Genomic DNA, 14,164 nt, shown 5'->3' with positions numbered 1-14,164 from the left:
AAATCGAGAATTATCGTCATGTGCTCGGGTCTGCCACATCTCGATTCAAATTTTTCGTATAAATTTCATATTTCTTTTAGATCAAAGAAAGAGAGGTACTATTGTACCCCGTGTAGCCAGCCTGACTCAAGTCTGAACCGAACCACAATAGATCTAAGCCTACTTACAAAAATAATGGGCCTATGTTTGAAATTAAGCTAGAATAAGGATCAAAACAGCACACGGAGGTCGATCTGATCTCATCTCGGTAAAAATATCACAATAAGTAAAGGTTCGAACATCTGAGCTGATGGCATTGACAGCCGAGCCGAGCTTGTATCAGGGACATCCGAGCCGAGCTCAGACGAATATGACGATAAATACAAATAAAATCTCATAAATGAAAAACACTCAGACCAATATTTTATGACAAGGATAAATCTTAAAGACATCGGGATACATTCAAATTTTATAATCTACTGCGAAAAAGGTCATATTAGTACAAATCTCACAACAAATCTTGTGTTTCAAGGACTTGTCTTACTAGAGTTATTTTTCTACAAGGTATCTAGCTCATCCCAATTCTATAAATATCATATATCTCTCATGATTTAATATATTCACTCATCGCTATCACTTAACATTATGTGCATTGCACGTTTAAGTTTTGTCTAAGTACTGATTTAAGCATCAGAGCAGTTACGCCGGAAACATCTCTGGCTTCCTCTAATATTTGTTCATTCGTGTAGATCCATTCCCAAAGTTAAACTCGGCACCATTAGCTCAACAAAAAATATTTGACTCGTCAGACCGAAACTAAAGTACATATTTTATTGTTATATCAACTGTCTTATTCGCTCCATTTTATCGAGGAAGGTTTCAAATACAACTCTAATAACTGTATTTGGTCTTGTTCTACATTAGCTCGTATTCATGTATACATCTCCGAACACGATAATAATCACAGTTAGATGTAAATTTGACAGAATAGTAAACGATACAATGTGTATATCTTGTAGAATGAATATAATTATAATGTGCATGGCATGCACGCAGTTTATTTTAAAAATGTTTTTGGAACATATCCGCTGTCCGTTAAATGACTTCGATAACTTGGTGAGATATGTGTTGAAGTTTTTCTATGCTGTAAACGTCCTGGAAATCAACCAAGTTGTTCCCAAAAAACTCCGGCAACACTCACTCAAGTAAGAGATTATCAACACATGCTATTTAGCCTAGAAATATGTGATATATTTTTTTGGAAATAAGAAGAACATGGGATGCTCATTTTTAGATATAGATATCACAATACATATGTCAATTGTGAGACAGAGCGTTTGAAGTCTTATCAAAAGTCATATCTAGTGATTATGATGCAACCACATTTAATCTTTCATACAACAGTTCAAGTGAAACATGAGCGGAGCCAATTATTGCACTCAATAATCCACATTTCAGCAGTTGTGTTTTTGGCAATCCATGTAAATTGAACACGTTACGTTGATCACTCCAATATCAATTGTAGGATCGAGTAATTTGTCATTTTACCAAAAATTATAACTGATAGTAACAATACAATTCTAATATTTTAAACAGCATAACAACAAAGTGTCACGTATCTCTCTCCTTAATAGGGTAATTATTGTACCTCGACAGACTATTTATATGGAAACACTCGACACTAATGTTGGGTGTAGCATGAAGATGAAGTTGAAGATTTGTGGAAAGTTTGCTAGGAAGAGAGGGATTATTTTACGCTGCATATGGGGTATTTACCCCCTATAATGTAGTAAAATGTTATTCATTGGATCATACACATATATGTCAAGATCCATAAAAATGTGAAGAATCCACATTATCTAATGATATAAGAATAGAGTGAGAAATACTCACAGCGTAACATGGACTAATCGAATAAAAATGGAATGATGATATTGATTTCCAAACGAACAATCAAAGTTGTACCCACACAATAATTAAATGGTCCATTTTGAAACGAACAAAACTAACATTAATCACCTCGTCTAATCGGATTCAAATTCCACTGTAAGAGAGAATTTGACCCGCAACCATCTAGAAATTTGGTCGACCATCACAATTTTATAGAATACAATAAAGTTGATAATAATAGCACTAATTAATGGAGGTTTGTAATATAATTATTGTACACATAAAAATAATAAATAATGTATATGTATCTATATATTATATTATATATTATATTATGTACATATAAATATACAAGTTTGTGGATTTCTATATACATATAATTAATAATTAATATAAATAATGAATGTTTTTTCTTGTATGTAGTAAATGAATGTCTTTAATATATACAATCAATCCATCATATTGTCTTTAATATACAACAAATGGGTAGATGAGATCCTACCTATGTGAACACTACCCTCACTTCATTTCAACGGGTAAGATCTTGTCACACATACAATTTTCAGAAAAAAAAAGTAGGTCCTATATATGCATTAGCAAATCTTGGCCATCCATCCTATCATGGGGGCATGAGTGTATACATATGTTGATTTTTTGTTTAAAAAATGGCACGAAATGTCATCAACATGTTTAGATATTTGAATTTATTTTCTTCTCTGGATTTTTTGTAATTCGAATATGTAGTTATTCATATGATTTGATTTCTTCAACAAAAGGAAAAGGGATAAATTGTACATGTAATTTTTTTACTATGCATTATTTCAAATAAAAAGTGGAATACTACTAATGTTTTTAAACATAAATCGTCTTTTTTATGTTTTATAATCAATAATGATTCGGAATTAAAGTTTTTTTAGCATAAAGTTAAATAGACATATAAATTTATGGTTATCACATTTATATTTTTCTATAATATTCATACATATATACGATTTTAATTATCTAATATTTTTTTTACTTATGGTTTTAATTTACAATATTAAATTAAATAAATATTTGTGGATATTGGTAGTTTGTTGCATTTGAAATAATTGTGAGACAATGACGATGAATAATTTTAGTTTTTACTTTTCAACATTAATGTAAGGACGGAAGCATATATTGTTGGTCTTATATTTACTAATTCGATTGGTTTAAATATGATTAATGTTTGTTTTTCAATGTTTTAATTATTAACGCTTTTTTATTTGTTGGATGTTGGAAATGTGTATTTTAATATTATTAATAATGATATATATAAATTTCTTCATACTAACAAATGAATTAATAAGTTATTTTGTCATATTTCTCATAAATAATAAATTTATCTCTAATCGTAATATAGTATAGATCTATTCTAAAATCGTTTTTAATTAACAGCTTTTTGTTGGTTTAATTTAAACTAATCATAGGGGTACGTACTATCTTAACAATTAATCTAATAACTCAAATTTTGTCATATTAGCATTATTAATTTTAATATTACATCTCATCGACTCTTTTACTTCTTACTTGATCAAAATTGTATCTTTAACCTTATTAAGGTCTAGAGATGTAAATTTTAGATAAAAAATTATACAATATATGTGACACCTATGGACTACGAGGGCCTCCGGCGTGGAGCATTCGCGGGTGCCAAGAGGTAGCACGAATAAGGAGCGACTCATGGAAAGATTCTAAGAGAAGTAGAACATGAATGAACAAATCACAAACCAGAATGAGAAGAATTTCAAGAATGTGCAAATATGAGACTGTACATTTGATGAATGCTCAAAAAAATTGATAGGTACTACTTCAACATTAAGCATCTTCTTTTTGAGATCTCATAACTTAAGAACTTCAAAGTTAAACATGCTTGACTTGGAGAAATTCAAGGATGAGTGACCTCTTAAAAATTTTAGCAGGTGCGTGTGAGTGATGACATAAGCACGTTAAAAAAATATATATTGGTACATGAGACAGTTGTCGAATCTGGAACTTTAGGCTAAAAGAATTGTTGCTAAGTCTGTGAATATGACAGTACTGTTTGCAATATAATTTTTTTTTTGGTTATATTACTAATATATGTATAAAGTCAACATGAAATCGAGTGTAAAATGATAGACAGTTTTTTTTTTTATAATTAAGTTTTATCATTTTTTTTCTACAAATATAAATTCAATTTTGTTCAAACAATTATACAAAAGTATTAAAATAATCAAGCTTTTAAAATTAAGAAATTCACATTAGAATTTAGTTATTTTTAAGTATAATAATATTTATTTTTTATTGAAACTTTTTTTATTATTTATTGTTAGAATATATATTCATAACCAATATATATTAAATATCTTAACAAACAATATCTTATCATAAACCAATTAACCATATTCTTTATAATTAATGGTATTAAAAATAATATTTCAATTTGTTATATACACACATTTGAATCATTTAATATTATATAAAGTTAAAAAAAGAGTGTAAATTTTTATAGATATGATTATAAAAATATAACAACTCCTCCTCATTATATTTTTAGTCCTTCATTTTTTTTAATAACATGATACTTTGATCATTAAAATTTTAAGCAAAATAAAATAATTAAATCAAGTTGTTAACTTTAAACATAAAATTAATGGTGACCACTAATTTTGTGATATTTTCAAAAGTTCAGGAGCAAAAAATATTGAGTACAAATATTTAAGGACCAAAAAAAATCGAAGGATAAACTATATAATTTTGATATTTTCTGTCCTTTTGTAAAAGATATCTTTTTATGGATAATTGCTAGAATAATTCTATTATCCTAAATTTTGTTGATTAACAAATAACAACATCGAACTATTTCAGGATCCAGATGTTTATTGATTGTAATTTTTCAAATTTCAAACCGTTGGATCAACTCAATACTTTCAGACATAATATCAAGGTTCAATATGCAGAACATCTGAACTCTAGCTGCATGTGATCATTTGTCATAAGACCTGATCAATTATTAAATGTAGTACACGTGCTTAAACCGTTAAACTCCAACCACGCTACAATCAATCAGATATGAGAAAGGTTACTTCAATTCAAGTCGTTCAACAACTGGCATATATAGAATGATTACACAGTATCGTATCAACTTTCGAATGATATAAAGTTTCTCATTTCTTCTATAACCTATCAGTTTTTTCAAAAGTTAGGAGCTTAAATAACAAATGCACAAAGAACATTAAATGATCATTTAATGATACGTAGGGGTACTGAAAGAGCATGTTCATTATGTCGGGTAAAATTACATATGAACGTTGAAAATCAAATTCGACCGTTGGAGCTTTTCAACTATATATATGCAGATTTCAAAGTGAAAAACAAGTTTAGTGGTATCATGATTACAAGCTTACATTTTCAAGTCTGCATTCATTCAAGATTTCTGAGCACACTTAAAGCAGAAACAGCTATAGTCATCTTAAAAATTGTTATAGTCATCTAAAAGTTTTAAAAGAGTTTATTCATCACCTCTAAACTATAATATTATCCCAACAATTGGTATCAGAGAGAATTTTTCTTGAAATCTGATAACAATATATTTTAATGACATCCTTTTACAAGATTACAATATTTTTTTTAAAAAATTATGAAGATTGAAAATTATGCATGCAGGTATATTTAGAAGCTCAAGATGATGAAATGTGGTATATCATCACTAATGGTCAAATGAAAATCTTGAAAACAAATACAACCCTGGAAATATCATATGGTGCTTCATAAATGGTGGAAAAACACCAATCTACATGAACGGCTGAAGATAAGAAGAAGATCAACCTGATATTCTATACAAAACTCTTGACAAGAACATGTTCAACAAGATCAAGACATGTTCAACGCCAAAGAGATCTAGGAGAATTTGACCTAAATCTATGAGGGCAACGATCAAACCAAAGATAACGTGCTAACCTTTGCAATCCAGAAGCTCGATAATGCCAAAATGAAACCCTATGAGACTCTCAATGAGTTTGATGAACGGTTTATCAGTATTATTATGGAATTTTAATTACTTGGTAAATAATACTCTAACCGTGAAATTGTTTTGAAGGTTACGAGACAAATATAATGAGATGTAAAGACGGTGGTCATGAGATATTCCAAGGAACCCAACAAACTAGATATGTATGACCTTTTTGTTGATCTAAAAGCCTTCAAGTTTGAGTCGGGAATTCAGAGCGAAGAAGAACCATCTACTACACAATCAACCAAAGCTCTAGCCGCCACATCTTTCACTCCGACCGCCAGTGAAGAAGCTTCTAGCAGAAAATATTCTAAATTTTTTGTGACAAAGTTTTTCAAGTTTCTGAGAAAGAACCAACCCAAATATAACTCTTACCATAAAAGTATCAAGATGATGGCAATCAGGCTTGTTTTAATTGTGGTAAAAAGAGTCATTTTATTGCAGATTGCAATAGGCAGAATAAAGATGATACGAAGTCGTTCGAGAAGAGATCATCCGAAGATGACGAAAGATCTTTTAAGAAGAAGAGAGATCAAAAAGGTATTATTGTTGAGGAAAGAAAAAGCAAATGAGCTGACTCAGATTTAGACCAATCTAGTTCAAAGACCACCAAAACTGAAAGTGTTGATGAGAAGGTCCAGTGACTCGTGACAGTGTCGAGCCGAAGACTTCAGAAGTTGAGCTAGAAACTGTCGATGACACATTATTTAATTTTGTCTCAGATGAATTCACATGAGAGGATATTGTCATGGCACTGCATGATATGGTCAACGAGTTTAAAATACTCTCACAATCATTTGAGGAAGCTAAGACATAAAAAAATCTAATAGATAATTCAAACAACTCTAGCTGCTTACAGCAAAAGAAATTCGACAGTTTGACAGTAAAAATCAATACACTAGCAGCTGATAATGATGATGTCCAAAGAATGTTCTAAGCAACTATTAATGAAAATAAATTATTGACACTTCTAGTCAATTCTTAGAACAATTCTTCCGTCTCCATTGAGAAGATGTACGAGTAGCAAAAGTCATCTGGTGACATAACTGGGGTAGGATTTGGCAACAATGGATGTAATTTTCTGAGGTGAATATTCAATCGTGTCTAGAAAAAAACAAGTCTAAAATGATAAACTTTGTCCGGTCTAGCACTATAAATGAACATGATCATCCAGAAGTCCAACCTAAATGCAATGCAGATTTTGAGAACAGAGAAATCACCTTGGTTTATTTTATGTTAAACTGGAGAGTTCTAAGTCTAACCGTACATGGATAAAAAGCAGACAGAGTCAAGCTGGTTACACCTGCTCTAAAAGGTCTCACAAAAAAGCCAAGTACAACCTAACATTAATTTGTGAAGGGAAAATCTAAGACTTACCACAATTGCATGTGGGTTCAAAAGAGATACGGACTAGATAAAAAAGATTAATGACCTAAACAATACTCTGTGAAAGAAACAACACACCATGTCACCTGGTTTTACACAGAATTGCACTCTTTTGGATACACACAGTCGTGAGAATGTAAGGATAATTCAAGTAAGAGCCCCAAAAAGGTAAATTCATTCAGGACCCAATTAAAATTGGTTAAAAAAAACTTATTTGAATGATGGTAGGCGCTAAGAAGAAGTTTCTTAAAAAATCTACATGGTTTCTGGACAATAGACGCTCCAGATATATGATCGGTGATATCAATCTGTTATCTCAAGTAATTGGTCACAAAGAACCAAGAATCACTTTTGATGACAATTTGAAAGATAAGGTCATGGGTAAGAATATGATTATCAATGACAAGATAATCATTAAATATGTATTATTAGTTGTTCAACCTTTACTATGATTTGATTTGCATTAGTCAACTATGTGACAAGGTTATTCTATTGAATTTTTCAAACACATTTGAACTGTCAAATCCGAAAATGGTGATATTTTTCTAATTGGACTAAGAGAACAAAATACATATTAAGTTAGTAGAAATGATGATAATCCTATTTCTCCCACATGTTTTGTTGATTTACATTATAATAAAAATCGGTTACTGCATAAACAGTTCAATCACTTAAAATTCAAATTTATTGCAAATATTTTATAAAAAAATTTGGTCTCGGTATTACCTAATATTGACTTTTTGTTCTGCATGTCGTTTAGGTAAACATGTCAAATCAAAATTCAAGAACAAATGAGGTAACTCGACGGCTCGATGTCAGGAACTTCTACGTTTGGACTTATTTTGAAACGACCTCGACCTTTTTTTTTCTAATCATAAATCATAAATTCTAAAAATACTAAACTAAATAAAATAACTTAACATAATTAGCAATCATAATAATTAACATAGAAATCTCAACTGCATAAAATAAATTCTAAATCATTGACTAACCAAACTCCTAAATCGACCTTCGCAAAGATCAACTAACAATAAAAATATCTCTAATAAAAATCAATAACATAATCTTTAAATCATTAATATATCAAGCTAGTGCGGAAACATAAAGGCCCTCGGGTGTGTACTGTTGTACTCGATCCACTAAATCGTCAGCCTCCCATCAATCATTAAATAATGCATCATACAAACATAGTGAGTCTAAAGACTCGGCACGTTCTAAACATGAATAAAAAATAATACATATACAATCACATGCATTAAAAATCATACTTTGATTTAAAATAGCTTTTAAACATAAATAAATCGTAAATCGTAAAATCATTTTAAAATACCTTTTGAGCATAAATAAATCATTTTAAAAATAGCTTTAATCATTATCATGAATCATATATCATAAAATCATTTTAATCATATATCATTTTGGGTGAAGTTTGATCCTTGAAAGAAACTAGCTTTTATCCTTTAGTCAACTGCAGTCTTATCTCCACATGGTCCATGGGGATGGGCACTAGGCTCCACCATGGAAATACGATCGTTGGGGCTCCCTCGGGGGCCTTCTCCCATAGACGGGTTCCCTCTGGGTCTTTTCTCATAAATGGGTTCTCTCTGGAGCATTCTCCCAAAATGGGCCCTCTCTGGGGCTTTTTCCCCTCACGACATCCCCACAAAATCATATATCATATATTTTGTCACATTCAATTTATATCACTCAAAATATTTTTCCTTTTATTTTAAAACCATAACATATCATTGCTTTTCAAAAATAACATTTTACACAGTATAATGACATGGACATATTCTAAATAATTATTTAAGCTTCAATGTAATTTTTCATAATTTTATTCCGCTTAAATCTAGGCGTTTCAATTAATTCTTTAATTAATATTTCGTGAGGCGATTAAATCTCGGATAAATTCAAAACTCATTATTTTGATCCCAAATTTTAAACATAACATTTTTATTACCTAATTTACCGTTGTGAGCTGTGAACCACATCCGTGGACCCATGGTTCCAATTTTAATCTTTATATTTTTGAATTTGACACATATAAGAACACACCGAGTCATCTACTCGAGTCACGCCCGAGCCACCTCAAGCTAAACCCTAGTCAACCCACCTAGACACCCTCCTGACCAAGCCCAGCCCATAGAACCTAGCCCTAGCTCGCTCAAACACTCCTGGAGAGAGACACCACCCTGCGCATGGCTAGCTACTCACACCTATAGACTCCCAGCCCACTTGGACTCTTCCAGCCAAGCCACCACCGAGCCCACCTGACCTTAACCATCCCTGGACCATGCCCAGATCCAACCCAGACCAGCCCAAGCCCTTGAACCCGCGAGCCAGCCTTCTGCCCAAAGACGCAAGCTGCGCGTTCACCTTGCTGCCATGCGGTTCCCTCGTTTTGCTCGAGTCAGGAGCGAGCCCACCACTCCAGCCCTTGTCCTGACCCCTTCCCATCACCCTAGGACCCTGATGGACCAACTTGGCTTTCCCCCAGGCCAGCCGCCCCCTGAAACTCTCGGCCACACCAAATACACCCTCGGGAAGAGTCCTATGCAGCGAGGACTCTTCCTTAGCCTTGCTACGCGAGTCCTAGCCAACTAGGACTCTACGAAGCCCTCACCCAAGACCCTCCTCGAGCCCCAGCCAGCCCTAGATGAGCCCCCAACCCCCATGCAAAGCAACCGAGTCCATGATGCAAGTGCAAGCAAACAAAACCCCACGGTTCTCTACTGTGATTCCCACGGTTGTTCCAGCTTTGATTTCTATTAAACTTTATCATGTTTCAAACACAATTCATTCAAATTTTACCATGTGTTGGCAGCGTACTCGTTGGATTCAAAAACGTTTTTAAAACAAGCGTAAAATCATCGTATTTTTTAAAATAATGTTTTACCGTAAAAGATATCAAACAGCTATATTTTTCATACATAAACAATTAAATCATGCATAATATGATTTGTATGATGTTTAAAAATATTTAGAAAACGTGTCTTTGTGTTTATAACGCTCGATTATTCGATCGTTGGCGAGGGAGCGAAGATGGACAACCGGACGACGAAGAACCCTAGCCTTTTTTCCGCTTGATATTTTCAAAATTGTGGTGTGTGTATTGTGTGAAATTCGGCTGGTATATTGAGCTTGGGAAGCCTAGGTTACTAATTTATAATTTTAATAAAAATGCTAATGAGCTTTGGTTTTGGGTCTCCAAGTATATGAGCAATTGGGCCTTCTTTATATAATTAAATTGAGACCAATAACACTTATTTAATTAAAACATAAAAGTTTATAAAATTATTTTCTCAAAAATAATATTTTTGATCTTTTAAAACTCCTTGTTTGCCCAAAACCGGCTTCCCAAGAAAAATCGAGCTCGACTCGTAAAATAATTCGAACTCCAACATTTTTAGGAAAAATAAATCATTTTTAATCATATTTGGAAGCCTTGCACATTTTTAAAGAAAATTACATATTCTTGTCTTGGTCGTTCTCAGTCTTCTTTCCCTGCCTATTATCGGATATTCGGGTAAAAATCCTTAATATCATGTAATCATGTCATATTATCATTTATTCATATACTAAAAATCATGCTGGCATTTAAAATCAATTAAATAAAACAATTAAAAAATTAAAATAATTTGCATGCATGTGGTTGACGTAGGTTGGTTTTTCGGACGTTACATATTTGGTCCAATACATGTAATAAGAATAAGAGGAAAGAAGTATACCTTAGTAATCATTAATGATTTCTCCAGATACACATGGGTAATTTTCCTGACTTTGAAAGATTCGACTACTGCCCCACTTATCCAAATTCTTAAAAGAATTTAGAATGAGAGATCCTCAGTGGTGGATAGCATAAGGACTGACAGAGTAACCGAGTTCATCAACAATCGTCTTTCAACCTATATGGATGATAATGAAATCAAACATGATATTTCACCCGCAAGACCACATCAGAAAAATGGCATTGCTTCTAGAATTTAATTAGTTATTAATTATTAACCAATTAATTAATTCTAGATACTTCTAGAATATTTCATGAAAATCTTATACTTAGTAATCATTATTATTAATTTATTATTTAATTATTATATTTTAAATTTACTAATTAAATAATTGTAAACTCATTATATCTCCGATCGACGATCAGACATCGTCTATGTATTGAAGATACAAATATCGTTCATATAATGGAAAAAAAAATTGAAAGCAAAATTTTCCATGGATCTATTTTTAACAGCTGCCAGTTTTGTGAACTCTTTCACTAAAACAGGCAGTTCTACTCTTCTTACTTAATTAGTAGTTAAGCTAACTTCCACAATTTTCAATAATAGAATATACTCATATCTCCTTTATAAGCAATCTGTTTGTCTATCAAACTACAGTCGTCAACTCTTTGAATTCGAATATCTCAACGCGAACTCTGAATTCAATGCTTGTGTGATCTTCAATGGTTCAGAAATACAGCTAGTCTTGAGTTCACAACTTCATGTGATTCAGCACAACATTCGTTCTTATTCAGGATTACCCTAATTAACATCATTCTTTTCATCAACTCTTAATCAAGAACGTCAGAACTCAAATATGATTGCATACATCGGATCATTTTTAGAGCGTCTAGTAGCAGTGTCCAATGATATCCTGGGTATCACTGATAGTGCCTGCAAGAGCCAGCAATTTATGATTAGCGTACAATATAGTCCCTTTAACTCATATATCCCAATCAAATAATCTGGAACTATCGGTATAACGGAAGTTGCAAATCGATTCGATTACGATGTAATGTATCTTTGAGTAATAATAGTGACATGATATGTGCAACTAAGGAAACATTTCCAAAATGCACATGTTTTACTCTGACAAGATATTCCTTGACTATTAACTCATCATATCACATTGAATATATTCATACATATACGAGTAGTGAATCTCCTATTACAATATATTAGATCTTCCGTATTTCAAAGTTACACCCAATCTCGCCACCTGACGACTCTCATGGAGTCGGTAAACGAGTCAAAGCATAGTGCTAATACGTAGAGCATCCACGTTGTCTCTAGTTTAAGGACTAATGATGTACAACCATAACCCCAAACTATTCCACTCAATAAGGAATAGCCACTTGGACAGTCCGAGGGAGGGTTGTTCAGTGTCTCATCAAATGATCACTCATCTGTATGAATGAACATCCTCATGTCCTTACCTCTAAAACGTGACGTTTATATCATAGATGCTAGTCTCAAACTAGATCGATCTTTATCCTTGTTTTAGATGGCTAAATAGACTAGGAACATATTTATAATATACAGTACAATTCCTAATGAATTTCATAATCCACTCGACTCGTGGACCTTATGGTGCTTAAAATATATTCAATGATTTATCTATACAACTTACATGAGTATATAGATAAAATAAATGACATAATTGATAAAAAAAATATAAAATATTATTAAAATAAAGATTATTTTCACATAAAAGTCAATAAAGCTCAAGTCATAAGTTGACTTGTTAGACACCTACTCTAACATGAGATTCATTTATGTTGTGAATAATCCATCAACCACGTTAGAAGTTTTTCTTGGCGAAGTTTTGGGCCATTATTTGACTTTTTTTGCAAGATGAATAAATTAAAATAAATTGATAGACAAATTATATTACATTATCTCCATTCTACTGAAAGCAATTTAGAACTGAAAGCAATTTTGGAGGTTCGTGGATTTCGACATGAACTTTCACCATCAATTGGCTGAAATGATGGGACCTTTTTCTGGCTTATGATTATGTGTAGGGGAGTCGGTGTTTATTTAAAACAAGTATTCCTTCATTTTAAAGATTTATTATTATTATTAAAAGTATACATATATAATAAGTAAGATTAAATGTTTGCGGTTTTAACAAAAAGCTATAGTTAGTAGTAGAAGTACAATTTTTATCTTAAATCGCATAACAATTTATGCATCACAGTTCGATTTTTCTTTCATCAAAGACAATTATTGAATCTCAACAATCATGCTCTCAATAATTTCACTACTTATAATCCACGATAATCGAACGCATACGTTACCGCATCTATCATGATATTATTTTAAGATCAAACATTTGTCACTTTATTAAAAATTATATAGAATAATACAATGCAACCCTAATATTTTAATCGATATAACACCCAAATCATCATTTTCAGTTGCTCTCAATAGTCATTATCACACCCAACGTGATATCACAAAAGATTAATTTGTTGGGTACACATATAAGATTTTTTTTTAACGTGCGTGAATTTAAAATATTACCCCTCCATTTATTTTGTATTACACATATTGCACATAATCTTAATTTCACATCATATTAAAAATAATCCGAATCTTCTTGAAGTATTAGAACCGACGTAAAAGTAATTAATTCGAGTAAATTACTGAAATTTATGGGTTTTAGTTTTAATTAATATTGGTTTCATTGGCTATTTCCATTTGTTATGTTGTCTGGAATCCAGCCCTTATGGGACAATAATTAAACTGTAATCATAGGTTAACGGTTATAATTAGAACATTTCCAGTGAGTTTTTCAAATATTGATAATAGAGTAGGTTTCTTGTGAGACGGGTCAATCCTATCGATATTCACAATAAAAAGTAATACTCTTAGCATAAAAAGTAATATTTTTCATAGATGACCCAAATAGGAGATCCGTCTCACAAAATACGACCCGTGAGATCGTTTCACATAAGTTTTTGCCTTGGCAATAATAAACTAATAATAAATATGATGTCACTTTGATCTAATCTTACAGGTAGTAGTTTCAAACCGAAAACGGCGCCAAAAGTGCCATAGCTTTGGTTTTTGTAAATATGACAAGAACTTGGGGGTATTTTCGGGTTACTTGATGATG

Source organism: Primulina huaijiensis, chromosome 2, assembly GCF_012295235.1.
Source record: "Primulina huaijiensis isolate GDHJ02 chromosome 2, ASM1229523v2, whole genome shotgun sequence".
NCBI lineage: Eukaryota > Viridiplantae > Streptophyta > Magnoliopsida > Lamiales > Gesneriaceae > Primulina > Primulina huaijiensis.
This window is presented reverse-complemented; position numbering follows the sequence as displayed.